Consider the following 27837-nt stretch of genomic DNA (forward strand, 5'->3'; position numbering starts at 1 on the left):
AGGGAAATAAAGATAATAGAATAGTGACCAGTGAAGCAAAGGATGGCTGCTATAGTCTGAGACTCTATTAATACAAACAGTCCCATCACTACAATTGTGAGGAATCAGCACCCCAAGTAGAAAACACCATAGAAACAAAGACCTGAAGAAGAAATTAAATGTTAGGGTCCATGTGGAAACTGTCACTCAGAGGAGCTACAAGCCCAAGTTACCAGCCAGTTGACCACAGACTTAAATGCCTTGAACACCACAATACTTTTGAGCAAGAACTGAGAATCTATTGCTGTGGGATGCTCTGTATGGCAAATGTGTTGCTCTGATTGGTCAATAAATAAAATACTGACTGGCCAGTGGCTAGGCAGGAAGTATAGGTGGGACTAACAGAGAGGAGAAAAGAAAGAACAGGAAGGCAGAAGGAGTCACTGCCAGCCGCCACCAGGACAAGCAGCATGTGAAGATGCCGGTAAGCCACGAGCCACATGGCAAGGTATAGATTTATGGAAATGGATTAATTTAAGCTATAAGAAGAGTTAGCAAGAAGCCTGCCATGGCCATACAGTTTGTAAGCAATATAAGTCTGTGTTTACTTGGTTGGATCTGAGCAGCTATGGGACTGGCGGGTGACAAAGATTTGTCCTGACTCTGGGCAAGGCAGGAAAACTCTAGCTACAATCTATGACCCATGAGCCAAGTCCAGTTGTGTTGTATTGCCCATAAGCTAGCAACAGATTTTATATCTTAAAAATGGTTGAAAAAAAGACAAAAGAATATTTCATGACATGAGAAAACTATGGGAAGCTCCAACTTTGATGGCCCTCAAAAAAGTTTTATTGATACACAAGCTATGACCACTGCATTAAGAATTCTCTATGGTGACTTATGGGCATAGTGGGTGTAACCAAGACTGGAAGATCAAAGCAACCTAATATATTTTATACTTAGCCTTATTCAGAAAAGTTTGCAAGTCCCTACTCTGCATAGTATCATCAGACCACTTAAGTGAATGAGGCATATCTATTATCATCAATAAAAAGTTGTGGCTCCCACTATGAAGCCACTGAGGAAAAGCTAGAAGCTGAATTTGTCATAGCAGGAGATCATAGGTAGCCAAGGTGACTGAAGGCCCATGGGGGTGGTGCTGCTCTTTGTCTTGTGTGGAGAGTTATTTCTGCTACTTCAGTTCTTCTTGTCTTGTCTTGTCTTGTCTTGTCTTGTCTTGTCTTGTCTTGTCTTGTCTTGTCTTGTCTTGTCTTGTCTTGTCCTGTCCTTAGGGAGAAGGCAAGGAAGGTAGAAGAAGAAGGTAAGGAAGTAGAAGTGAAGAACTAGAGAGAGAAATGCTTAAGACACAGATGAGGTCACATGTAAGCAACAGAACAAGACAGAAGAAGCTACGGCGAGCATGAGAGGGAGCTAGGAAACAGCACTGTTAGAGGGTTACTTGGGTACCATATGAGAATGTGATGGAATCACACAAAGGGCAGACAATCCTGGCTTCCTTACTTATTTGTTAGCCCAATCATTTTCGAGATGCTAACCCTCAAGTTTTTCAACTGAAAATTATTAAGAGATAAGTCATTCTTCTCAAATGAGGGGCTCCTGGTCTATACATCATCACCTCACCCTGTTCCTGCACACTGTGGCTCATTTAAGTAGAGGCCTGTCTTAGTTAGGGTTTCTATTGCTGTGATAAAAACACCATGACCAAAAAGCAAGTTGGGGAGGAAAGAGTTTATTTGGCTTACACTTCCATATTGCTGTTCGCCATCAAAGGAGGTCAAGATAGGAACTCAAACAGGGCAGGAACCTGGAGGCAGGAGATGATGCAGAGGCCATGGAGGGGTGCTGCTTACTAGCTAGCTCCTCATGGCTTGCTCTGCCTGCTTTCTTATAGAACCCAGGACCACCAGCCCAGGAACGGTACCACCCACCATGAGCTGGGCCCTCCCCCATTGATCACTGAGAAAATGCCTTACAGTTGGATCGAAGGGAGGCATTTCCTCAACTGTGGCTGCTTCTTCTCTGATGATTCTAGCTTATGTCAAGCTGACACACAAACCAGCCAGTAAAATACCCATGTGTCTGCACTACAGTCATATGCTCACCTTATAAACCCAGCACTTTACCTAGGTTCTGCTCTTTGGTGAGCCCTCGGTGAAAACTTAGATGAATGTGTAAATGAATGCTGTGATGATTAAATTATGCATGTGTGCATGTGTGCGTGCATGTGTGTGTGTGTGTGTGTGTGTGTGTGTGTGTGTGCAATGTGTGTTAAGGAGTGACAGTAGTGTATGCTTGTCTAGCACTTTCAAGGTAGAGGTAGGGGGACTGCAAAGTTAAAGCCAGCCTGGGCTACATAACAAGTTTTAGGCCAGCCTGGACCACATAACAAGACTCAAAATAAAAATGAGTGTGCCTGTATGAAGTTTGACATTAATGAAAGCACCTAAGCCGGGACCCCCGGCATTTAAAAGGTCTAATATGTTAGTTTATTTTCCTAATGAAAGAGGTAACATCAACTTGCCCCTCACACGGTAGCCATTTCAGTTGCACAAGCTTGTCATGCCAAACACCAAATGCACCTGCTCAAGTTCCATAAACCCCCAGGGAAAGGAAGAGCCAAAGCTGTTTCCTTGACAAATTACCCTGGTTATTTCTTTCAAAAGCAGTTTGCAGACAATATCATCATGCATAAACAGAGCCTCCTTCCTGTGGTCTACTATCCTCGCACAATGAAATCTTTCCAAAAGAAAACTGAGAAAGGGAAATATGTGTCGTCCTTGTGTACTATCCCTCACGAAGAATAGGCATCTGCTTCTGTTTTATTCTGTAGTGAAAAGGATTCTGAGGCAATGATCAAAAGACTGTAACTCACATAGACTAGTCTTAGAAAAGCTAGCTAAAATGTCAGAATGGTTGTGGAGAAATGTTACCAGAATCTCCATGCTCTCTGCACATTTCCAGACTCCCCTGTACACAAGGCCATCTTTAAAACCTTCCCTTTTCCATCTTGCCTGCTTCCTCCTCTGAGTGCAGCTACTCCAACAGCCACACAATTAAGAGGCATTCCTGGCAAAGACAGAGAGGAGAGAAGGCAGAGGCCAGGATAACAATGGTTGAGCCTGATATAGAGACAGAGGTGAGAATGAGAGACAGAGATCTAGGAGAGAGAGATGGTGACAGGGAAACAGATGAGAGACACAGGTGGACTTAAGGGTTGACTCACACCATTGTGGAGATACAATTTCAACAAGAATGGAACAGCAAACGGGCTAAAATTCAGAGCCATTGAATTCAAAGCTACCTTCAAGCAGAATTCTCATTTGTTTGGGGAAGGCAGTCTATGTGGCTGCCTCTGACTAATTAGGTGAGGCACCCACAGCTCTGAGGGCAACCTGCTCCATTCGGAGTCCCCGGTTGAAATGTTAACTTTATTCACTACCCCACCCACAATCAAAGAAAGAAAGAAAGAAAGGAAGAAAGAAAGAAAGAAAGAAAGAAAGAAAGAAAGAAAGAAAGAAAGAAAGAAAGAAAGAAAGAAAGAAAGAGGGAGGGAGGGAGGGAGGGAGGGAGGGAGGGAGGGAGGGAGGGAGGGAGGGAGAGAGAGAGAGAGAGAGAGAGAGAGAGAAAGAAAGAAAGAAAGAAAGAAAGAAAGAAAGAAAGAAAGAAAGAAAGAAAGAAAGAAAAAGAAAGAGAGAGAGAAAATCTTACATAGATGTTTCCCACAATAATGGTGGACCAAACATCTGGGCACCAAAGCCTGGCCATATTGACATACAAAATTAATGACCACATCAGAGGTTTCAGCCAAGGTTGAGAAATGGGGCCCAAAGCATCCCATAACTCTCTTAAGGAGCCCTTGTGTAGTTTGCATTCTTTTAATGGTCTCAAAATCTCACATATTTTGCTTGAATAAATTTCCTACATTTAAATATGCAATTTAAATATATGAAGTATAAAAATAATCTCATTAATTAGATCAATTCTGCCCAGTAATAAAAAAGAAAAAGAAAAAAAAAACCTACAAGACCTGAATTACTGGATATTCAGACATACAAGTTTATCAGCTACTCCTTTTAGCCAAAAAAAAAAAAAATGAAACAAATTAAAAATTCTATCTTCTTCTGGATTCATTTTAACAATCAGATTTACATGATTAATAATCTATCTGCATTTTGATTATTGATAAAGAATTAGGCGCCCAATGGAGTTTTGAATATGTGTTCTCCAGAAGGTCAAGTACATCTCAGGCAGCCAAGTTTTGGTTATTAATGAGGATTTTTTTTTTCAAATTTGTGTCTGATTCGGCGAATTCTACATCAATCTTCCAAGCAGGATTTGTCTAACAACTTTGCCATGCATTTTTGTCTTTTATGCTGTTTTTCTAATGCACAGTATTTCCCCTTGGTGTCATCCCAAAGAAGCAGCTAGAAAACACCCCTTCAATGTGGTTTATAAAAGACGTGAGAGAGGAGCATATCAAAAGGACATGTAAGCTTGTATCCAATACAAGACCTCCATAACTGTCTGCTGAGTTGAAGTATAGTATCATATGAGGTCAACCTGAGGAACACTATGCAGGTGACTTCAAGTGCAAACAAAATTTCCTGACAGGCTAGACAAAGAAGATACCTTAGGGAGGTTTATCAAATGGGCAAGGATGAGTTATTCTAGGAATACAACCAGACTAGGGGAGTCTTCTCCCAAAGATGATTCATCTCTAAAGTTTCAAAGTTCCCCCGCAGCATCATTTTGATGATGGTAGTTTTGAGGCCCTTTCTTTTAGTTACCAGGGAGACAACCAAATTACAAGTTCTCTGAGGTCTCTTTGTGCATTTTACCACCAGTCATGTCTTAGATTTCTACATTGCCATGCCTAACACTTTCCCTTGATAGCCACTTGTCTTCCATTCAGGATCCTCTTGAAAATACTCAAGTAAATGGCATATAGTCATTGCAGGTAACGACATTCCTCTCAATTTCATTTTATCCCATGTTCATATCGTTTTCCTTGAACTGTACTGTTTGATGATTAATTTTGCTCTTCCCATAATTTGCACTCATAAGACAATAGAGTTCCATCCCTCTGACGAGGAGCTAGATAAATAAGAATGTGGCTTGAACCCCTCTGTGATCCCATCTTTGGGTAGGGCTCAGGATTGAATACCTTTGAATATATTGCCAAGATACATACATTTCCGGGGAGGCTTTCTCAGATGATGAGCAGAAACCCTACAAAATAGATTGGAGGGATAGGAAATCCTAATTCTAACACTTGCTTCCATGTCTAGGAGACTAGTCAAGTTGCAACCTCAGGTTCCCAACTAGAAAAGGGGGTCAATTCCACATACAGTGCCTATGCATCGTGTGTGGCACTGTACTGGCTTCTGAGATCGGAAAAGAAAAGATATGCTGGCTATAGAAATCAAGTGCTTTCAGAGAATAGTTTCAGAAAGATACCAAACAAAATAAAGTATTGCCTGTTTTTATGTACTTTTTAATAAGGGTTAGGGCACATTCATACTCAGTTTTGATAGAGAAGACAGATACTCAACCTGGCTGCCTTCCCGTGCAGCTCAGTTGTGCTCACATGAAAAGTTGTCTTCAGAGATGTCTCTACAAGGCCCGGGAAGACACATGTGCCTTACCAGGTAGGGATTCTGATGCTCGTGGAGTATGCTTGTTGATTCTGGCTGGCTGCCAACAACCAGTTCTTCCAAGTTTGCCAGGACACGTACCTCACTACGTTGTTCTCCCCGCTTGCAAGCAATTGCCGAACATACAGGCAACTCAATACTAAAGAGCCTCAAAAGGTTCTGATAAGAAGGCCAAGGGCATCACAGATCATACCAACTTCTGATACCTCTGCTGATCACTGGGACATGCCTGCACACCACGTTAGACATCAGAGCAAAAAGAATCAAGTTACAAAGGTTTTATCCCTGAGCGGAGGACGTGCCTTGTGTACTTTCTTAACGCCAGGCAGGTGATCGTGCAGAGGTGAACACTGAAATTTATGTCATGTATTTACAGCACATACTCTGTGTGCTGACTTCAAAGCACGTGATGGACCAAATGCCACAAGGCGTCCTCCTAAATGCACCGTGGACCCAATAAATACATTAATAATTGACATTTGTTTGACATTTATTGGCTTCTCAGGGGCATATGGTATATGAAAGACAGGCCACTTGAATTTTAAACCATATACTACTGACATAGTTTGGACTATTGTTTAGAAATAGTTTCAGCTCTGAGCTATTCCCCCCCACCTCCACCCCCAGTACAAGTAAAATAAAAGGGATGCCTTTCAATCAACTGCACACATGGATTCAGGTAGGTGCTTGAGGGAGGATGGACACAAATGCCTACTTCTTTCCTGTGGGACAGGGAGGCAGCATTACAGTGGGAATTCCTCCTCCTTTGGTAGCCTGACCTTCTGTCTTGTAAGAGGGTATCCACTGCTCTGGAGTTTTAATGGCATCCAGTTCATTTGGGGTGAGTTTAACAAACTGCACCACCGACCAGTCCATATAGGCTGTCCTGTGATACAGGTGATGATTATGCTCGGATGTCTCCCGGTGCTTCTGGGCGGGGTCATGTCAGCCTTTCCATTGGAACCACCTGCACCAAGAGTCAAGTCCTGCAAGAGAAGCCTGAGGCTGAGGCTGGACTTGCTTCTGCCAGGCATCTTGTACCAATATGCTACGGCCAATTGAGGAAGCTGTATCTCATCTTCAAATGGCTGAGCTTTCTACTGCAGCTCTTTAAAAAGGGCTGTTTGTAATTGTAACCAGATTGTCCCCCCGCCAAACACACCATAGAATCTGGCAATAAAGGTAATGCTCTTCTATAAAACAACAGTTTCATAAAATGATCGGAGCCTGGCCCAGTGTCCTAAACACTTACCTACCCCCTTAAAGTGTTGAATTAGATTAAAGTGCCGTGGGGACGTAACTGATGGAATGTTTCAAAAAATCATAAATGCAGGAGGTGGGATTCTAAAGTGGGATAATGGGGAGAATGGAATAATGCAATAAAAGCTAGCTCAAACGCTGAGTCTGATACCTGATTTATTGTTTTAATATATGCTGTAAAGGCCATGCTTGAATATCCAGCAGTATTTTATTGATCAAAGAGCCGTGCTCCTAACAATGAGTGTTTGACAACAGTAGACTGAATGTGGTGGCACACACAAACAATGTGGCTTGGGGGTGTTCTGTAAAAGGGGAACAGGACAGGAGTGGGGGGAAGTGGAGAGGCAGCATTGCAGGGGTGCCTAAGAGCCCTGATGAGAAACCCCATTTCTCACCTGCCCAGAATGGCTCTGCAGCTTTTAGAACGGCCTCTAGCCCAGCCCAGCCCAACTAACTGGATACATTTTGGAGAGACCCAGGTGAATAATCTCAGACCTTGAGACCAGTCTGAACTCAACTGTTCCATGTCCTGTCTGAAGCTAGTGGTGGGAAACCATGTCATCAGGGGAAGGTAGCCAAAAGAAGGAAAGCGAGAGCAGTATGTACCAGCTACTTCCTGTTCCCCGGAAGACCCTGCCCTGAGACCCGGGGAAGCACCAGGCACAAACCCTGAACTATGGCAAAAGCTCCCTCGCTGAGGAATTTTCAAATTATTTTAGCAAGTTAGGCTTGCTACATTGGCCTGCGTCTGTGTTTCTTAAAAAGGAATAGTCAGAAGTGGTGATACATGCCTGTAAACCCAACACGTGGGAGGCTGAAGCAACAAGGTCAGGAGTTCAAGATTATCCTTGGCCATACTATGAGTTTAAGGCTAGCCAAGGCTAAATGAGACACTCTATCTTCTCTCTCTCTCTCTCTCTCTCTCTCTCTCACACACACACACACACACACACACACACACACACACACACACACACACACACACAAAGTCCAATACTTAAGAGTCATCTTTACAAGTTCATTGTTAGCTTGCCCACCATCAGTGCCCTTTATTGCATCAGAAGCAGCAAGACCCACTAGCTAGCTCCAGGGTCCCAACTGGTCCTGTGACTTCATGTTGATTAGGAGAAACTGTGTAAGCCTTAGCTCCTTCATCCTCACAACAGGGATCAGAACATGACCCACTTCCTACAGTGTTGAGTGACATAGCCAGATTCCTAAATTTATGGGACCATTCAACTGAATGTCAGGGTTACAAAGAATTTGGCAGCAATAAAAGGTTTCTGAATGTATAAAGGCAAAAATTAATTCAAAATAAAATATGTAATGAATCCAAGGTGCCCCCCAAGCTCCAATATGATCGCACAGGAGGTGAAACCTCTGCTGTGGTCATAAGAGTGGGAACCTCAGAACAGGATAGGTGGTCTTCTAAGAAAACGAAGACCAGAACTATCTGTCTCCACCTGCCTTCTGAGCCCACAATAGCAAGAAGGCCCCATCCTCCACAAGTGTGAAGAAGGGTTTGTGGGAGACTTGCTCCCACATTTTTCCCTCAGGGTACTCATGAGCAGGAAGAAGTGAGAAGTATTTAGATAGAAATATAGAGGGGAGAGGGAAACAGAGGATAGCCTAGGGAGGGCCTGGGTCAAAACCCACCAGCCCCTCCTATCTCTGCTAAAGGGTTATTTATAGAAATGCCAAGGGGTGGAGCAAAAGACTTCCCCCTTGCACAGCCAAATGCAAAGCCTTCCAAACACCTGGTAACCACACACATGGTCAATCCATCCCCTTATCAGCCCTGCTGTGTAAAGCAAGCTCAGATGTCACTAGGAAACCTCTGTGGACCCCAACAAAGGTTTCACCTGGAATGGAATCAAAGCCTCTCCGATTCCAAAACCTTGAAAAATAAAGGGTTGTGAGCTAACCCACCAGCTTGGCATGCTGCTATAGCAGTCTGAGATGACCAAGCAACATATCATTTGCCTATCATTCTCCCTCAAGTATAAGTGTCTTCTCTACAATGGCCATCGAAAGTAAAACCTCAGGGTTTAAAAGGACACAAAACAAGGAGTTCATTTTGTGTTGGCCAACTACTCCTGGACATGAGGCCTTTCCACCAGTGTGGCTGATATATCAATGGCACTTCTTTGGAGAAAACTGATGTTTCCCTTTGGCAGCAGATGTCAATCACTTGGCTAGGGGCGGGACCTTGTGGCCACTTTCCCCTCTCAGAGTTGGTACCCCATCTGACTTGAACCTGTTGCAGGGATTTTTTTTTTCCTTATTATTTTCCCCCACTTGTTTGTTTTTATTGAGGGGAGGATTTTTTGCTTTATTTATTTTATTTTATTTTTTTGAGAGAAAGAAAAAAACTCAAAGTTGGGTGAGAAGGAAGGTAAGGAGGATCTTGGAGGAACTGGGGGAGGGGAGAAACATAATCAAATATTGTATAAAAATGTAAATTTAAAAAAGGACATGAAATAGAAAAGGAGCAAGTTAGGGAGAAGAAAGAGCGATGGAAACGGGAGGTGACATAAAGTGGTTTCAGAGGTGATAATAGAAATGCATGATATACATGTATGAAATGTCATAATAAATCCATTATTTATAATTAGTATATGCTAATAAAGCATTCAAAGACCAAAAAAAAAGAAAGAAAGAAAAAGAAAGGAACCCCCTCCTCCTTCTCTCAGAGGCATGCTGTCCATCACCTGCTGTCCATCACATGCTGTGAGCCTGGCAGAGGGTTTTTCCAGGGCATGATCAGAGCTCAGCATTTCACCTTCTCTCTCACTTGGCAAATTAATGGTTCAGCTTCAGATTTAAGGCTGAATTTTTACATAAATGCACAGAGTCGTCATAGATCTATAAATTCAAGACTGAGTTTTTCCCAGTCAAATTCTTTTCAGCTTAATCATCACCTTATGCGTCTCTGTGAAATTTATCAGTATCTGCTTGGCAATGGCTTGAATGCTAGGCTGTAAGATCAGCTAATAGTGTATGTGTGGGCTCACACGGGGCATGTCACTTCTAGACCAAGTCCCGGGGAGGCTTGTATTTCTTTTCTTGTTTGTTTTATAATTATTTCTCTATATTACAATAATAATATCATTTCCCTTCCTCCCTCCAAATCCTCCCAAATACTCCCTTGCTCTTTTTCAAATTAATGACTTTTACATTAATTGCGTGTGTGTATATGTGTGTGTCTGTGTGTCTGTGTCTGTGTTTATGTTCTAAGGGCTGACCATTGGTATTAGACACTAATTGGTGTGTTCTTCCCCAGGGAAGACTATTTTTTCTGCTCTCATCATTAGTTGCCTGTAGTTCTTTGTGTAGGGTAGAGGCCTCCTGGGCCTTCAGAGACCATTGTGGAAAAAGAGTCAGAAAGACTGTGGCATTTGCTATGAGATTGTGTCTCCCATAAATGTCAGAAGCTACATTCATAAAGTCTCAGCAACATGACAGCCTACACATGAGCTGAACAAGACCAACAGAGATGCTCATGTGGGTGGGTTTTTTAATTATTTCTTTTTTATATTATAACATAATTGCATTACTTCCCTCTTCCTGTCCCAGCCTCAGCCAAGCCCTCCCATATACCTGCCTTGCTCCTTTTCAAGTTCTCGGCCTCTTTTTTCATTACTTGTTGTTATATACATATATATGTTGGTAAATACAGAAATACAACCTGCTCAGTCTGTATAATATTAATTGTTCGTATGTTTTCAGGGCTGACTGTTTTGTTTTAAGAAAGAAAGAGGGAGGCAGGGCCAGAACTACAGAGATGGGCTCCCAAACATTTCTGACTATAATTATAATAATAATAAATAATAATAACAATAATAAATACACAAACACCAACAACAAAATCAACCATGTATTGAGGACTCATTGCAGAGAGCCAGTACAGTGGGTTAAAATGTGAGTTTTGAAGTCATATTTGAGCATGTTACTTCCAATTCAGCCTCAGCTTCAAAACTGGGAAGCAGCTGAGCATGGTGGCATATGCCTTTAATCCCAGCACTTGGGAGGCAGAGGCCTGAGGATCCTTGTGAGTTTGAAGCCAGCGTGGTCTACATAGTAGGTTCCAGGACAGCCAGAGCTACATAGTGAGACCCTGTCTTGAAAATACCAAAATAAAAATAAAGTAAATCTGGGAGGCATCCATAATAGAATATTTTACTATTGAGCCAGTTAACATATATAAAGCATTTGGAGCAAGGCCGGCATAAAAGTATTGTGCCAATCTGAGGCACCTGCCAGTTAGGAGCAAGCGTGGAGTGTGTGAGAAGAGACCAGAGGGACATCTGCACAGGGCGACACCCAGGCGACAGCCTAGTGCAAACTGAATGAAGCGGAGCTCATGAGCACACACTGCAGTGCAGAGAGACGAAGAGGCCCTCCATCCTGGGGTTGAATGTCCCCCCTAACATCACAGTCGTTAGTCAGCTCACCCTCCACCACAGCTTGTCAGGAACGAGTCAAATGCAGACAGGCTTCTGTTTCCCAAAACAGCCAATGAAGGAGATTGAATAAGGGCTCCCCGGAGAAGCCCACATCCAAGTCCACAGAACCTGACACTGTTACCTCATAAGGCACAGAAGACTACGTAGAGGTTCTGTAGTAATGCATTCCGAGAGGGAGAGTGTACTCTAGAGTATCAAGATGGGCCCTAAATGTAATTATGAATATCCTCATAAAGGGAAACTGGGCTATGGAAAAATTATGTTAATGAAATCTAAAGCTTAACATGATGGAAGGAAAAATAATCACAATCCAAGCCCTGGAGTACCCAGAAGAAAGCAAGGACCAGAAAACGCCTCCTCCCCTACCCACTCCACAAGGAACTAGCCCTTTTGGCATGCAGAATTAAGCCCAGTGAGATCAATTTTAGGAATCTGCCTTCCCCTTCCAGTATCCTAAGGAAACATATCCCTGGTGTGGCCCAGCCTGTGCAACGTCACATCACACCTATGAGAAGATTATCCTCATGACCTCATTGTGCCCCCCATGATTTCATTATGCATTCAATAGCCAAAATTGGATAATGAATAAAATCACAAGAAACATCTAATAGCTATCAGGTTTTAAAAACACATTGGCATTCAATTTTTCCATGTCTTTTTAACCCTCAGAGCAATTTCTTTTTATAGGCAAACAAGCAGGTTTTTAAAAGGTTAAGTAATTTGTCCAGTCATAAAGCTAATGGAGTAGTCAAATGTGGATGCAAACCCAATATAAGTCAAAATTTATTTAATTACATTGAATTTAATATATGAATTACATCAAAATTGCCTTTTGTAGTAGTGCTTTTTTTTAATGGTTTCTGGTATCACATCTGCTAGCATGTGCAAGGTGAGAGACACATGGATTAATTAGATGGAACCCACTTTGGGAGCAAAACTCAGAATTTCTTAAAGCCAAGATAAGATCCTTCCTTTGAAAACATGAGATAGGGCCAGCAAGATGGCTCAGCACGTAAAGGCCCTTGCTATTAGCCTGGCAGCCTGAGGCCAGTCCCTGGCAGACCCATGGTAGGAGGAGGGGGTGATTCCCACAACTCGCCCTCTAACCTCCACACATACACTATACCATGCCTGCTTGTGCATATGCACGTGCTTACATGTGCACACACTCACAGACTTGCACACACTAAACAAATGTAATGAAATAAAATAAAATAAAACACTAGTTACTCGAGCTTATAGTGTTGTACAGTGTTCTGTGGGTGTACATATGTTTGTGGGTATGTAGGTATGTGGTATGCTTTTTGGGGGAGGGGATGTACTCACTCATACAGGAATGTATGGAGACCAGTGCCAGAGGTCTATCTTCAATTGTTTCTCCACCTTATCCTTTGAGGCAGCGTCTCTCATTGAGCCTGGAGCTCACCCTGTCTGCAAGACTGGCTGGACAGTATCTTGGATCATCCTGCCCCCCCCCCGCCCTTCCCCACCTCTTTCCTGGAGCACTGAGATTACTGTCCTACCCCATCGGGCTGGGATTCTATGTGTGTGCTATGGATACAAACTCGGGTACCAATACTTGTACAGCAAGCATGTTCCTCACTGAGCCGTGTCTCCCCAGCCCCTCATTGTACGGGTTTATGGAAGAACTGTTTGTTTGCATCAGTATTGCTAAGTGAACTTGAGACAGTTCATGATATGGGGTCTTCTAAGGTTCCCTTTCTGTACCTGCTGTTGTCAGACGCCAGGACATGACAACTCTTCTATTCTGTGGCAAATGATGTTCATTGTTGCATCATACAAAGTGAAGCTTGGAAAGTTGAAATTTTTCCCCAGGCTCCTCCACTTAAGAACACCAGAATCAAGTCTGGAACTAGTGACAATCTGACCTAAAATCCTCACTCTTCTGAACCCCACTAAAGGGGGAAAACCTAAACCCTGACTTCTTTCAAAAGAAATATGTCTTCTAGAACATTCTACCCCATGCTCAGTCATATGCGATTCACTTTGTATGTAACATAATGACTAGCTTTTTTGGAGAAATGTGGAGAGCAGGCCAAAGGCAAAGTGAAATGAACATTTGGTTAATTTTGTTCGGGATCTGCAAAGAACGAAGTGACATCTAAGCCTGAGAATCCCCAGGCTAGAAAGTTGTCCATGCTAATGAGCCCAGGCGTGTTTGATCAGCTCATAAGCTCCTTTCCTGTGTCTACCCTTTGTCCCGCAGAGAACAAGTTGATCTTCCTCCATCCAATGGGCCTTTCGTGCCTAGGTTTCTATTTGTTTCTGAGCTGAATGCTGCCTTTTCTTCAATTCCCGTTGGTGTGTGACAAGGTTTCGGCCTTAGGATCTGCCACAAACACAGATGACTCCCAAAATGACAATGACCTTCATTTTAGTTTTGTCATCTCGGCAAGATGGAAGCCTCAAGACATGAGGAGGAAGAGCGAGCAATGAGATATTTTTATTTTATTTTTATTTTCCTTTAGTTGCTATCCTGACCATGCAATGTGACACTTGGCTTTTCTAACCACAGCTGCTAGCCCTTGGCCAAAGGGGAGATAATTTGAATGACGGGCAATCTTAGGCTCAGAAGTTGGCACTGTTGTCTGACACACGACTGGGGGTGGCACAGATGACGAACCACACCCCACAGCCAGCCTGTAGTGTATGACCAGGAAGCAGAATTGGTCTGAGAGCCAAGGCCCTCATATCAATGTCCTAGAGTCAGAAAGAGCCCTACCTCATTGAGGCATTAGGAGATGGGTTCCCTCTATCTCCCCAGAAGCAAGCAAGTTGAAGCAAAGGGCTACTTAGCACAGTACTGACATGAGCATCCAGTGAGAAACAGTACCACCACTCACTCAGACTGCCGAGCATGCGGGCATGCTATATTTGGCCAGGTCAATTTGTTCTCTCTCAGGAAAACAAATTTAAGTATTCAATTCAGGAAAGCCTCAATGGTAGAACTTGACCAATGGCCTCCTTCGATGTTTTCCATCTCCATCATCTTAGATTTCCTCTAGATGGTTTCCATTGTTGAATGGCTCAATCCTTAAAACAATAGGGCCGGGGAAGGGGGTGTGTTTATTATAAAACAATCAATGGATTTGGCACACTCTTCCTTAAGAAAAATAGCAGAGCAGAAAAGTGCCTTTCCTCTATCAAAATTCCCCTAAAGTCATATTTTTCCAAGGAGAAATGATTATAAGCTCAGCTTATATTTTTACTATTGAAAAACATGCGTTAGTAAGCATGCTGTTGCTATGACAAAATACCCCAAGATTAATCAAAATACAGAGGAAAAAACTATACTTTGGCTCAGAGATTCAGAAAAACAGTAACTAGCCCCATTGTTTAGGACAGGGCAGAACCTCATAGCAAGAGATGCATGATGGGATAAAACAAAAGAAGACATAAGAGGAGCAGAGTCCCAGTATCCCTTTCAAAAGTTTTCCTCCAGCAGCCTACCCACCTCTTAAAGGTTCCACCATTTCCCAGGAGTACCCAAGACTGGTTATCAAGCCTTTAATATATGGACTTTGAGGGATGGTTTGAATCCAAACTACAATGTATATTTGAATGCATGTGGGTCCAGAACACGTAACACTTTGCAAGCCAGAAGCAAGCTATCTGACAAAATCTAGGCCTTTCTGAGAAAGAGAATGTGCTCTGGGCTCCAGGGACCTCACCTGCTTCGGTTCCGTTACCATTTGTGACTACACTTTAGCTTCTCCATGTTCCATTAGAGAAGTGGTTCCCAATCATCCTAATGCTGCAACCCTTTAATACAGTTCCTCATGTGGTAGTGACCCCCAACCATAAAATTATTTTCATTGCTACTTCATAACTATAATTTTGCTGTTATGAAATGTAACACAAATATCTGTGTTTTCCGATGGTCTTAGGTGACCCCCGTGGAAGGGTCATTTGATTCTCCAAAGGGTCATAACCCACAGGTTGAGAACCACTGCATTAGAGCAAGAAACATCAGAAGACCAGGCCTCAGACCTGCTTCTAGCAGTTGCCAAACTGGGATTTTGCACACAGCCCTTACCTTTTTGAAATGGGGTGATCTCCTCTACCAAATAGTCATTATCTTTACAGTGATTCCTATTTGCTGGGTTACTGCCAGAGAGGATGATGTAACTCCTATAATGTAGAAATGTAAACTCTAGAGATACCTATGAAGCTCTTTCCATAGGACAGGCCTTTTCTTGATATATATAGATATAGAACAAATTTCATAGGTGGATTAGACATTTTTCAACGAATGAAAGAAATCTCAGTTCAATTCACGTCTCCTATCCAATTGAATAACTGAAGCATTCTGTGCCTTTCAGCCTTTCAATGGTCATAGTCCACTGGAGGAAGCTGGCTGCCTTGGAGAAGGTGGCGATTGACTTCCCTTTCTGCATCTTGTCTAGTCATCCTTTCTCTTCAAATGTGTCATGGCATCATGGTTTCTGACCCTTCTCAGTCAAAATGTGAGTGGAAAATAGAAGCAAAGAGGCTTCATGTCATAGAGGCCAAGCATATGGCCCCCTGGTTCTTTCCTTGGACCCTTCCCTGAATCTATCTCCCTCCTTGACTTGCCCCATCACTAAGGTTTTCTCACCAGGGGTTCTATAGCCATGCGCAGATGAGGCTCTTCCAGCTAACACAAGGATTTTCTTCAACAAGGAAGCTCTTGTTGGTTCCCCCACTACATGCCTGTTGGTGGTCACCTATGCCAGCATCCAAGGCAGCCCCTAGGTAGCCTCAGAAAGTAGGCTCAAAAGAACCTACTGGCTTTGCCTGGGAAAATGCTGGAATATAGTCCATACCAAAAACAGTGACAATCTGTCCTTACTTCCATTCTCCTAGTAATTATCCAGCAAATCTATCACATTCTGGATTTCTGGAGTGGAGTCACATTCTGGTCTGTGGTATCCACCAAACTGCTGGAGATTTCTAGGTAGATTCGGTAGCGAAACTCTCTCAAGAATGGAGGCAGAGTATTCCACACTTCTTTCTCTCTGGAAATTTATCACATCCACCTCATTACTGCTCTCCCTCCCCTGCCTTTTTGGTTTTTGTTTTGTTTTCTCTGAGACAGGATCTTTTGCAATGAAGACTAGCTTCAAACTCCATTAGGCAAGAATGACCTTGTTGCTGGCTGTTTTTACTCTTTTCCTCTTTTGGGGGCCCAGTACCCACCTCTCATATAATTACACATGGAGACATAATTCTTACTTATAAATGCCCAGCCTTAGCTTGGCTTGTTTCTAGCCAGCTTTTCCTAACTTAAATTACCCCATCTACCTTTTCTGTCTGGGCTTTGTCCTTTTTCTATTTCTGTATATCTTTTTCTTTCCTTCTTCATGTCTCACTGTATATATGGGTGGTTGGCCCTTTCTTTTCTTGCTCCTTTATCTCTTCTCCCAGATTTCTCCTTCTATTTATCTTGTCTGCCTGCCAGCCCTGCTTACCTTTTCTCTGCCCAGCTATCAGCCATTCATCTCTTGATTAGACCAACCTGTTTTAGGTAGGCAAAATAACACAGCTTCACAGAGTTCAACAAATGCAACATAAATGAATGCAACACATCTTTGCATCATTAAACAAATCTCCCACAGCATAAACAAATGTAACACATCTCAAAATAATATTCCACAACATGACCTGGAACTTCTGATCCTTCTTTCCCTTCCTCATCAATGCTGAGGTTACAGATATATGCTAGTGCACCCAGCTTAGGCAATGCTGGGATTGCACCCACAGCCTCCAAAAGGCTAGCCACACACCTTACCAAATGAGCTGCTACATCCCCAGCCTGGCTGCATTCTGAGCATCACATTCTATTCATCTCCACTTCTTTGCTCCACCTTTGTAAACTGAGGCTGAATCAAGTGGCTTGGGACCTCCTAACATTTCCTCCACCTACTTTTACAAGCCTTGCTTATGGTTTGGTGACTCACTTTGGATTGTAGCTTCTAGTAACTCAGCTGAACAGTTGAAATCAAAGACTGCAAGGCCTTTGTTTTAATCTCATGATAGCCATAGTAGCCATGACAATAACAGCAGCCAGCGTGTCTCACTCACTGAGATGGCACCAACACTAGAGATATGGATGATAGAAGTTCCCATAGTTTCACCACAACCCTGTGGGGAACTGTGATACCTAGAAACTGGGGCTCAAAGTAGATCTCTAGCTTGCCCTGAGTCCCTGAGTTCATAAGGTCAGAAAGCAGGTACTTTGATCCCAAGGTCAGCTCTGATAGCATCTGGACACTAGGATGCTCGAGTAACCATCAGATCAACCATGTATTTGATAGTTGAATGAAAAAGCCCTTTGTAACACTATAAAGTGCTCTTCAATTATTTACTTTGTTATTATAGTTATAAAAACAATTTTTTATTCTCCAGTTCTATTCATACAGCTTTAGGCTGCTTATGTAAGACACATTAAACATTCTGAAAAGATTTAAAATTGGGAAAGATGGCAAGGTGAGAGAATAACCATTAGATAGCCATTAAAATGTCTTAAACATGGAAGCAACTAAAAATAGAATACTTAACTGCTTGAAGACTTCCAAATTCAATACACTCTCTTCTTGCAAGTGTGATCGCTAGTAAGGACATGTGACAGTAAAACAAACAGACCAAAGTGTGGGCAATACAAATGACATCCAAGCCAGCCCCCACCCATCACTCACTAGACACACTTAGTTCCTCTGACTTCTCAGGAAACAGGACAAACATACTTTGCTTTGGGTACACTCAAACGTCAGAGCTATCTGCACAGGTGTCCCCAGCTTAAAGGGATTTAAATCAGGGCCCAGGATGAACAGCCAACACATAATGAGATACTGTTCTGTGCTAGGCCCTAGGCTGAGGGTGCTGCCAGCTGCAACGATGACTCCTTTTAGTCCTCTTGTGAGCTCATGAAGCAAAACCCGTCAGGTTCCCAATTTCCTCTATGAAGGAGTTTGAGACAGCGACTATTACAGACAAAGCAAGCCCCTCAAGAAACGTTCACGCCCCACTCCCTGGAGCTTGTCACTGTACTACTTGACATGGCACACGCTATGCAGACATGACTAAGGTCCAGTTCTTGACAGGAAGAGTTTAGGGTATTATCCAAGTGGCCCCAATATAATCACAAGGGCACTAAAGAAGATAAAGTAGGGAAGCCGAAGGCTGGAGTCAGAGAGATTCAAAGATAATCACACCATGAGCTCTGAAGATTGAGGAAGGGGTCATGAGCCAAGGAATGCAGGTGGCTTCTGGAAGATGGGAAAGATGGGGATGAGTTCTCTCCCCTAGAAGCTCCACAAGGCCACACTTCTGCTGAGATCTTAATTGTAGCCCTACAAGACCCCCATCAGCCCCATTTATACTTCTGACCTCTAAAACTGGAAGATAATAAATGTGTGTGTGTTTAAGCTACTAACTGTGTGTGTTACAGCTGTAGTGGGAAAGGAATAGTTGCTTTGCACTAGTTAAGCGTGCAATCACTAAGCAACATCTCCAGCCTATGAGAATAGGAAGCCTGGAAACAGAAATTTGTAGGAAACGGTTGATATGAAGACATATGGGGAAATCTGGACATATACAAGCAATGGAGAGCCTGAGGCTGCCAGCACTTGAGAAGGAGAGTAAGCCTTCAGAGGGATTGTGGCCCTGCTGATACCTCCATTTCAAACCACTGGCCCCAGTACTGACCAATAAAATTCATCTGCTCTAAACCATCTTAGTGTGATGTTTTGTTACATGACCCTCTGAGAAGCTGCCTCATAGCTCTTCAGTGCAGAGCTTTAGGTGGACACCCCCATATCTTATCAGTAGGGAGGTATCCTTGTCTGTTTGTGCCACCATCTAATACAGCAGAGGCTGGGTGACTTAAAAGCAATAAGGATTTATTTCTCAACAGTTGTAAAGGCCTGGGAAGCACAGTGTCCAAGTGCCATCAGGTTTCATATACAGAGAGAATCTAGTCTTTACCTCCAAGATGTCACTTCGAACACTATGGATTCCCATGAGTGAGAAGGGACTGGAAAGCAAAAGAGCCTTATTGTTATTGTTTGTTTTTCCTCTTTTTGGGGGCCCACCATCCAGCTCCCAAATAAATCACACAAAGAAGCTTATTCTTAATTATAAATGCCCAACTTTAGCTTGGCTTTTTTCTTGCCAGCCTTTCTTAATTTTAATTTATCCCATCTACCTTTTGCCTCTGGGATTTTTCCTTTTCTTACCTGTGTATCTTATTTTCACTCTTACTCCGTTGCTGGCTGGGTGGCTGGGTGGCTGGTCCCTACCATCCTCTTCCTTCCTCTCTAGTTCCTTCTTCTCTCTCCTTTCCTCCCAGATTTCTCCTTCTATTTATTCTTTCTGCCTGACAGCCCTGCCTATCCTTTCTCCTGCCTTGCTATTGGCCATTCAGCTCTTTTAATAATATTCAGATATTTTAGACAGGCAAAGTAACAGTTTCGCAGAGTTCAACAAATGCAACACATCTTTGCATCATTAAACAAATGTAACACATCTTAAAATAATATTCTACAGCATCCTATGTTAGCCCCCTCCCACTCTTTTATAAGGTAAAAATCAACTTATGATAGAAGAGTTCTCAAAATTTAATTACTTCCCGCCTAGTCCAGGTTAGCCTCAAATTCACTATATAGCTAAGGATGATTTTGGAATTCTGATCACCCTGTCTCCATCTCCGGAATGTTGGGATTACAGGCATTCACCACCACAGTGGTGTATGTGCTGCTGGGATCAAACTCATGACTTTGTGCATGGTGAGCATGCAGTTTACTGACTGAGCTATACTTCCAGCTAAGGCCCTGCTTCTTAATTGGGGATTGCTTCAAAATGAATCGTGGAGGGGACACCTTCATTCAAACTATAGCAGGAAGTCGTCAGTAATCACTGGAAAACAGGAACACCTTGCATTTACTCATGAGTTTCTGGCTTTTAGAAGACTTCTCATAAGTACTACTGATGTGAACCATACTATAGTCAGACAAGCTAACCAAGGATGATTTCTCCAGGGTGTGTTTATGGTAGTAATGTACTTGTGGTGTTTTGTTTTGTTTTGTTTTGTTTTTAACATATCAGTTTTGAACTGTCTGAGTCTAAATTCTGTTCGGGAAGTTATAGCTTTCATTGTGTTGGCTTTCTTTACTTAAGTAAAAGGAATTATAGTAAAAACACAACAGCCTCGTAACACTGCTGAGACGACATGTTACAAGCTCTTGGACCTCTTCATTCAGCCCACTTCAAAGCCCTAAAGACTCTCCTTTACAGGTAGGAAAACCTAAGCAAACAGACATTAGGAGATTTACGCAAACATGTGTGGCTTCTAAGCAAAACCAGGACTGAAACACAAAACTCCTAAATCCTGTGGTGGAGCCGTTCACACCACAACACCTTTCTCTCAATGCCCTTTCGTGTGGTGTGTGTGTGTGTGTGTGTGTGTGTGTGTGTGTGTGTGTGTGTGTGTGTGTGTGTGTGATTCTTTGCTGTTCTGGGTTGAAATCCATTGGAACCTCTTTGTCTGTTAAGCAATTATAAATTTAATTCTGCTTTCAATGCCCACCCCAGCCATTCAATAAAGATTACACTTTCTCTGAACCACAAAGTCTTCCTGCTCAAATTCTTTTCTGAGAACCTTTATCTCAAGAATTAACTGGTTTTACTGCCCAACAGCAAAGCAGTTCTCTGGAGATAATGCCATCCCTAAATAAAGTGCCAAGGATGTAAAAAGAGAGAACACAATAGTCCTGACCACCAGCTACCAAACCACACACTCCCCCTGCATCCTCCCTTTGGCTCATCCCTGCAAAGTGAGGCCAACTCGGAGAACTTACACACTCAGGACTATTTATCAGTTTGGCTTTTCTTTTTGATTTTTTTGTTTGTTTGTTTAGTTTCAAATAAAGCCAGTCCTCTGCAAAGCTACTTTCAGACCTCACTTCCACCGTGTTCTATACTTTTCGCACTTATCCAACCATCTCGGAAAATGGTACTCCTTAAAATTATGGGATGCAGAATGAAAAACCCATCAGGATTTAATGACCATATTTCAGCATCTTACTGCTTAGCAGAACTCGGCGTTTTCGGCATTTTCACAATTATTCAAACTGGAAAGGGATCAAAAAGGTGGAGTTTGGCGTTTTTTAAAGCTGCCACAAACCATTCATCAAAGTTAAGCAGCTGTTCAGAACAGGGAGAGAGGAGTGAGAAACCCTGAGCATGGAGGTTGGAAGAATATTTAAAAAGACAATCTCACAGTCTAACAAAACACAATTAACTGAATTTCATCAGGGCTTCTATAAAAAATACACAAAGAATCAATATTAGGCATAAAATCCAAAAGTGGGTTGTTATCTATAGACCAGGAAAAAAAAACATTTCATTAGGCTGAAGGATTTTACACTCCCATGGGGAAAATTGCTTTTCCCTCACACCCCTCCTTGCTCACTACAGAAACTCAATTGAAAAGTCAATCATCAAAACCACTTAGCAAATGTCACAAGGTGCTGTTGCTCTCCACAGACAATTGTTTCTCCATGGGAAATCCAGCCACTGGGAACCCTGGCCCCTTTTCTCCCTGTTGGCTGACACTCCTCCATCCTCCAGGGGTGTTTTAGTCTCTTGTTGTGTCCTTTACTGTTTGTGCTTGTTGTTATGGGGGGAGGAGGGAGGACCCGATATTGCAAGGTCCTGAGCAACAGCTTTCCCTTCAACATCTCTCTTCAACATTCACCACCCCAGTGAGAGCCCTGCTTGCCCAGGTTATAAGTGAACATCGCTGTCCAGTCATACTCCATGCGGCAGGGAAAGGCTTTTGGATGCTGATGGCTGGACGTGGCCTTTTTTCACACTACGTCCTCAGAAATGCCTGTCGCTTGAGGGACACTCTGCCCGGTAATGGCTCTGTATTGGTTCACCACCCTGCAGGCCACCACAGATAGACAAGGCTCCCCTCCCCTGAAACAGAAGCAGGCCAATAGACAGGGAAGAACAGAGACCCCAGGAGGGAAATTTGTGGATCAGGCACACACAGTCGAAGAAAGACCTCCAAGAAGCGTCTAAAGATGCTAAGTTATAAATTATTGAACTGGAAAGAGCATGCGAAGAGTCCACTGTGCCAAGGCTTGCAGTGAGTGGGAGCCAGAGGGAAGTAGCCATTTACTGTGTGCCTTCTGTGTGCAATGATACATGTTTCATCATTGTATTCTGAATTCTGTTTACTGGCCAGCCATGTGAGCTGAGGCTGATTCTTTTTTATGTGTTCTATTTCCTTTAATAACTTATCTTCTTTGAGATTAGTTTATCTTTCTTTTTTCTTATTTTTACCGGTATTTGTCTGCATTTATATCTGTGTGCCACATGTATGCAGTGCCCAAGGAGGCTAGAAGAAGGTGTTGGATCCCCTGGAACTGGAGTTTCAGAAGGTTGTTGGTTGCCATGTGGGTTCTGAGAATTGAACCTGGGTCCTCTGGAAAAGCCGCCAAGTGCTCTAAACCACTAAGCCATCTCGCCAGCCCCAGTTGCTTCTTTTTTAAACCACAGAGCTGTGAAACTCACACGTGAAATGTGTGAACACACCTTATCAACTACCAGCTACTTTAAAGAGAATGATTAATGTTGCCAAACGTAACAGAGTGGCTTATGCTCTGGGTGGATTAGTATATGTGAGTGAGCTTGCGTGTGTACACATGCACCTACATGTAGGTGTGCACGTGTGTGTCCACTTAACTAACTCAATCAACCAGACTTACCGTGCACACGTCTCTCACTTCCTTTGTCTGGACCACGTGGACATGCCTTAAAGACAACTGACGGTGACCGTAGCCAGCAGCCACAGTGGAGCCCTGGTTCCCCATGAACACCCGGGCATGCGTCCCCAACTAATCCTCAAATTTGGAAAGCCACCACTGACGCTCTTCAGCCCCAACTTTCTGTTCCTCTTTTAATCACCCAACTTCTTAGGGGGAAAAAAATCCTCTAATTAATAAAACTGAGAACCTTGATTTTCAGTTGATGCTAAGAACGAATTCACTTCTAATTAAAGAATGCACTTTATGTCTGAGTCATCGTATGCAGTCCTCCAGAGTGGAACCGCCAAGCATCTTGCTCTGCAATGCTAACAGCTCACACACCACCTGGCATTCGGTGCAAGCATGATTATTTAATGTATTGCCTCCGTGAAAGGTCAAAACTGGGGTTGCGTTAATATGAAGATGCAGTCGAGAAAGGAGAAATACAACCCACAACCAGGTGAAAAAATCCTGATGTAACAGCAGTTAACAGGATCCTGGCTGTGGGGTCGGCTTCAAATCAGAGCCACTGAGCAAATAATTATCACCTGCCCTTGGAAGAGCGCAGCCTTACCAGGCAAACCTGTGACCGAGCAACCAAAGGTGGGGGTGGACGGCAAAAAAAACTTTCGGCTTGGAGCCATAGCACGAAACTTACTTAAATCGTACCTTACTTAGGAAGTGATAGTAAAAGTTACCGACAGAACACTAACGTGCTTTATACGAAACCAAGAAACTCTTGGGTGGGTGAGACGGCTCAACAGGTAACATTGCTTGCAGCAGTGTGAACATAACGAGCCGAGCTCAGACTCTTGAGCCCTGGTCGAAGGGGAGAACTGACTCCATAAAAACTGTCCTCCAGTCTCCACAGGCTCTCGGTGGCATACGTGTCTCTCTCCGTGGGCATGCATGCACACACAAGCAAGCAAGCAAGCAAGCAAGCAAACAGAGAGAGAGAGAGAGAGAGAGAGAGAGAGAGAGAGAGAGAGAGAGAGAGAGAGAGAGAGAAGAGAGAGAGAGAGAGAGAGAAGAGAGAGAGAGAGAGAGAGAGAGAGAGAGAGAGAGAGAGAGAGAGAGAGAGAGAGAGAGAGAGAGAGAGAGAGAGAGAATAAGAGTAGATTTACATACACAAAGCCTTTTGCATTCCAACCTCTCCATTCAATATTAAGAAACCCCCTTTTCTAAGCCTATATACTTTAACTGAAGTCATGCTGCCATCTAGTGGTCACTCTTGGGAACGGAGGCATTTCCATCCTGGAGAAATGTTGGACAGGGATCCCCTAAAGGTTTTTTTGTTTGTTTGTTTTGTTTTTCCTGAGGGCAGCATTTTTCACACTGGCCCCGGTTCCTGGTTTTGTAGAAATATATCTTCAAATGTGTCATTCACACTCAGTGAGCTGGAGTAGAATTTCTGTCTTTCAGTTTCTGTCTAACATTGAGAAGATTCTCAGAAAAGACCCCCAGGAAGAAGTACCCAGAGACCAAGCACACTCTGCCCTCCTCTGCTCAGCTCTGCCATGTGTCTTTGATGAAAGAGACCTCAAACAGATAGTGAGAGACTTGACATGTCATTTTCATTCCCATCTTGTCCCCAGACAACTCTGAACACCACTGTGTGATACCACGCGGTACTGCTTGGAAAGGGACATATCACTTCAGCCCTTCACACACATCTACGCGGTTGCCAAGTTACACGAGGGATGCTAGACAGTGTGAAGGAGAAATCAGAGAACTGACTCCTTCCTCAGAGGAGCCAGCAAGGGTCATTTCATATCACTGTGCCTCAGTTTCTCCGTTTGCTAAGTGAGTAGTGACGTCAGGGGATGTGTACAGTGCTCATAAGCACATGTAGAAATATCATGTGTGAGACCAACTCCCTTAAAAACAAGGCAATATTATGCCATGATGGCAAAACAGACAATTGCAAGATTCCTCACATTTTAATTTACCTTCCTCTGATGATAACAGGCCCTAATTGCTATCAAGAAAGATGGGGCATTGGTTATCCAATACCAAATGGCCAGCACTGAAAATATACATACAAGTAACATCAAACAGACTGAGCAGGTTATAGCTCTGTAGTTATGAATATATATGTATATGTCTATACATATGTAACAACAATTACTGAAAAAAAGAAGCCATGAATTTGAAAGAGATTAAGGGGTTATATGGGTGGGGGATTTGGAGGGAAGAAAGGAAAAGGGAAAATGATGAAATTATATTAATCTTAAAAATAAAAGAAATTATTGCAAAACCTAAATAAATCTTCAAAACATAAAAAATCTAGGGCTTGGAGATGGTTCCCTGTGTAAAACACTTGGTGCACAAGCAGGAGGACCTGAATTTGAATGCCCAGACCCCATGGAGGGCCAGATGTGGCAATTCCATCTGTAATGCCATCAACCTTGTGGTGAGATCAGGCAGAGACCGGAGACTCTCCTGGAATTCAGGGACCAGCTAGCCAAGAATATGCAGTGGTGTGCTAGAGACCCTGCCTCAGCCAAGGTTAAAGGTGAGGACCAACATCCGAGATTCTAAGCTAACACAGGGGCCTTGATGCCCACAAGCTTACACACACCCTCACACTCACACACAGTCATACACACACACACACACACACACACACACACACACACAGTCATACACACACTCACACACATACATATACTCACACAGTCATACACACACACATATACACACAGTCTCTCTCTCTCTCTCTCACACACACACACACACACACACACACACACGAATGACAGCTCACTTCTCATGGCTTCACAGGGAGTTTACGTGTGGGATGACCATTCTGAGCCCTCCTCAGTGGATCTCCGCATGCATACTGGAATCGTCCAGAGAGCTTGAACACACTGAAGCCCACACTGAGACTTTGGGATAGTCTAAAAGCTGTCTGGGTGACTATAATTTGAAATACAGCCTAAAGATCACTACTCTAGAAAAAGCAAACCGCAGAGCCCTTGGAAAATGAAATGAACCTTTCTAGAAAAGGGCTGGAGGAAGAGACCGCCGTGAGTCACTTCATCCCACAGCCCTCTTCCCTTGAGAATTACAAGCGGCTTCTGGCTTTCTTAAGTTCTTCTACATCCCGGGAAATATCAAATATTGATACTTGGCTCCTTGTGTGAACATTGTGATAACACAGTCTCTGCTAAAGAGGGGAAACAGAAGTTAAAAGAAATATTAAATATTATCAATCACATATTATACAAAAATATTTTCATGTGTACAGTTTTCAATGTGTCAGACAAATTGTTGTTTATTTTTAGTTAGCCTATACATTTTCATTATATGTAATATTAATTGTAACCATGAAAGTCTCAAGTCATTTTTATCAGAACAACTTGTTTGATTCAATCTTTGCTTGGGAATGACTTTAGTAAAGATGCCTCCTTTTTCTTTAAAACAGCACTTTAGTTTAAAAAAACTGTTAAAAAGTCTCTTTTCTACGGACACTCCAGGCTTTTCAGAAGTCCTGAAAGGCAGGGCTACCAGAGCGGCCACTATCAAGACCCTCCATTCCAACCCCTACATCTCACAAAATAGGACATTCCATTCAAATGCAGACTGTACAACAACGCGATCTGTGTACACCGACTTCAACAATATCAAAATCCACCTGCATTTGGTAAGGAACTGGGAGAGAACCCAAAGGGAGAGAAATGGGGCTTTGATTAGATATAAGAATTGGGAGTAAACTGTGTTTAGTTTTTCAATTTTCTGTCCTTTATGATAATGGTTCTTCATAGTAAATAATTCAACCTACCAGGCAGGATGAACATATTTGATCTATTTAAAATTTCTGTCTTCAACAATTAAAATAAGTACTGTTTCTTTCTAAAAAAAAAATAGGGTTTACTATTATAACCTTTAAAAAAACAGCTATACAACCTTTTAAAAAAAAACAGCAATTGTTTATTCAGTGCTTAGTATATGGCAGGTTTGAGCAATGTACATCACATACATTATCTCACTTGACCTCTATAATACTCATAGTATTAATTAGCCTATCTCTTTTAGCACACAGGTGTGGTGATATATTGTGTACCCTAATAAAGCTTGCTTAAGGATCAGACGAGAGCCAGCCACTAGATTAGACATAGAGGCCAGGCAGTGGTGGCACACACCTTTAATCCCAGTACTGGGAAACACACATGCCTTTAATCCCAGGAATTGACGGCAGGGCGGAGAAAGGTATATAAGGCGTAAGGAAACAGGAACTCACCCTCTCTTTAGACTGAGGATTTCATAGTGGCTATGATCTAGTGGCTGGCTGTTCTGTTTCTCTGATCTTTCAGCTTTTACCCTGATATCAGGAACTGGGATTTTTATTAAAAGACCATCTTAGATTCCAACAACACACAAGGAACCTAGAGCCCAAAGAAATCACATTGTCCAAGATCAAAGAGCCAACAGGAGTCAAGCTGGAGGTTGTCTGCTTGGCCTCTGAATCTCATGGAAGAATTTCAGCATATATTACACAATGCATCCCCACCAAAATCACATACACAGTATCAGGAAAATAAAAGTTTGGTAAAGTTTCTACCTCATTGAGCAGTCTAAGCATGCCCCAAAGCTTCATTTAGACAGTTCATATCAGTAAAAAATAAAATAAAATAAAAAATA

General features: G+C 42.7%; 1 long non-coding RNA gene across 1 annotated transcript; it reads right to left on the reverse strand.

The window, feature by feature from the left end:
- Nucleotides 1–805: 805 nt before the first annotated feature.
- LOC143268553 (uncharacterized) lies at nucleotides 806–11470 on the reverse strand. Its single transcript, XR_013044614.1, has 2 exons — nucleotides 11369–11470; nucleotides 806–1261 (listed from the first exon to the last, which is right to left on the reverse strand). It is a non-coding gene; the product is annotated as an uncharacterized LOC143268553 (long non-coding RNA).
- Between the last annotated feature and the right edge of the window lie 16367 nt (nucleotides 11471–27837).

The sequence above is a fragment of the Peromyscus maniculatus genome, chromosome 14, assembly GCF_049852395.1.
Source record: "Peromyscus maniculatus bairdii isolate BWxNUB_F1_BW_parent chromosome 14, HU_Pman_BW_mat_3.1, whole genome shotgun sequence".
In the NCBI taxonomy this organism is placed as follows: domain Eukaryota; kingdom Metazoa; phylum Chordata; class Mammalia; order Rodentia; family Cricetidae; genus Peromyscus; species Peromyscus maniculatus.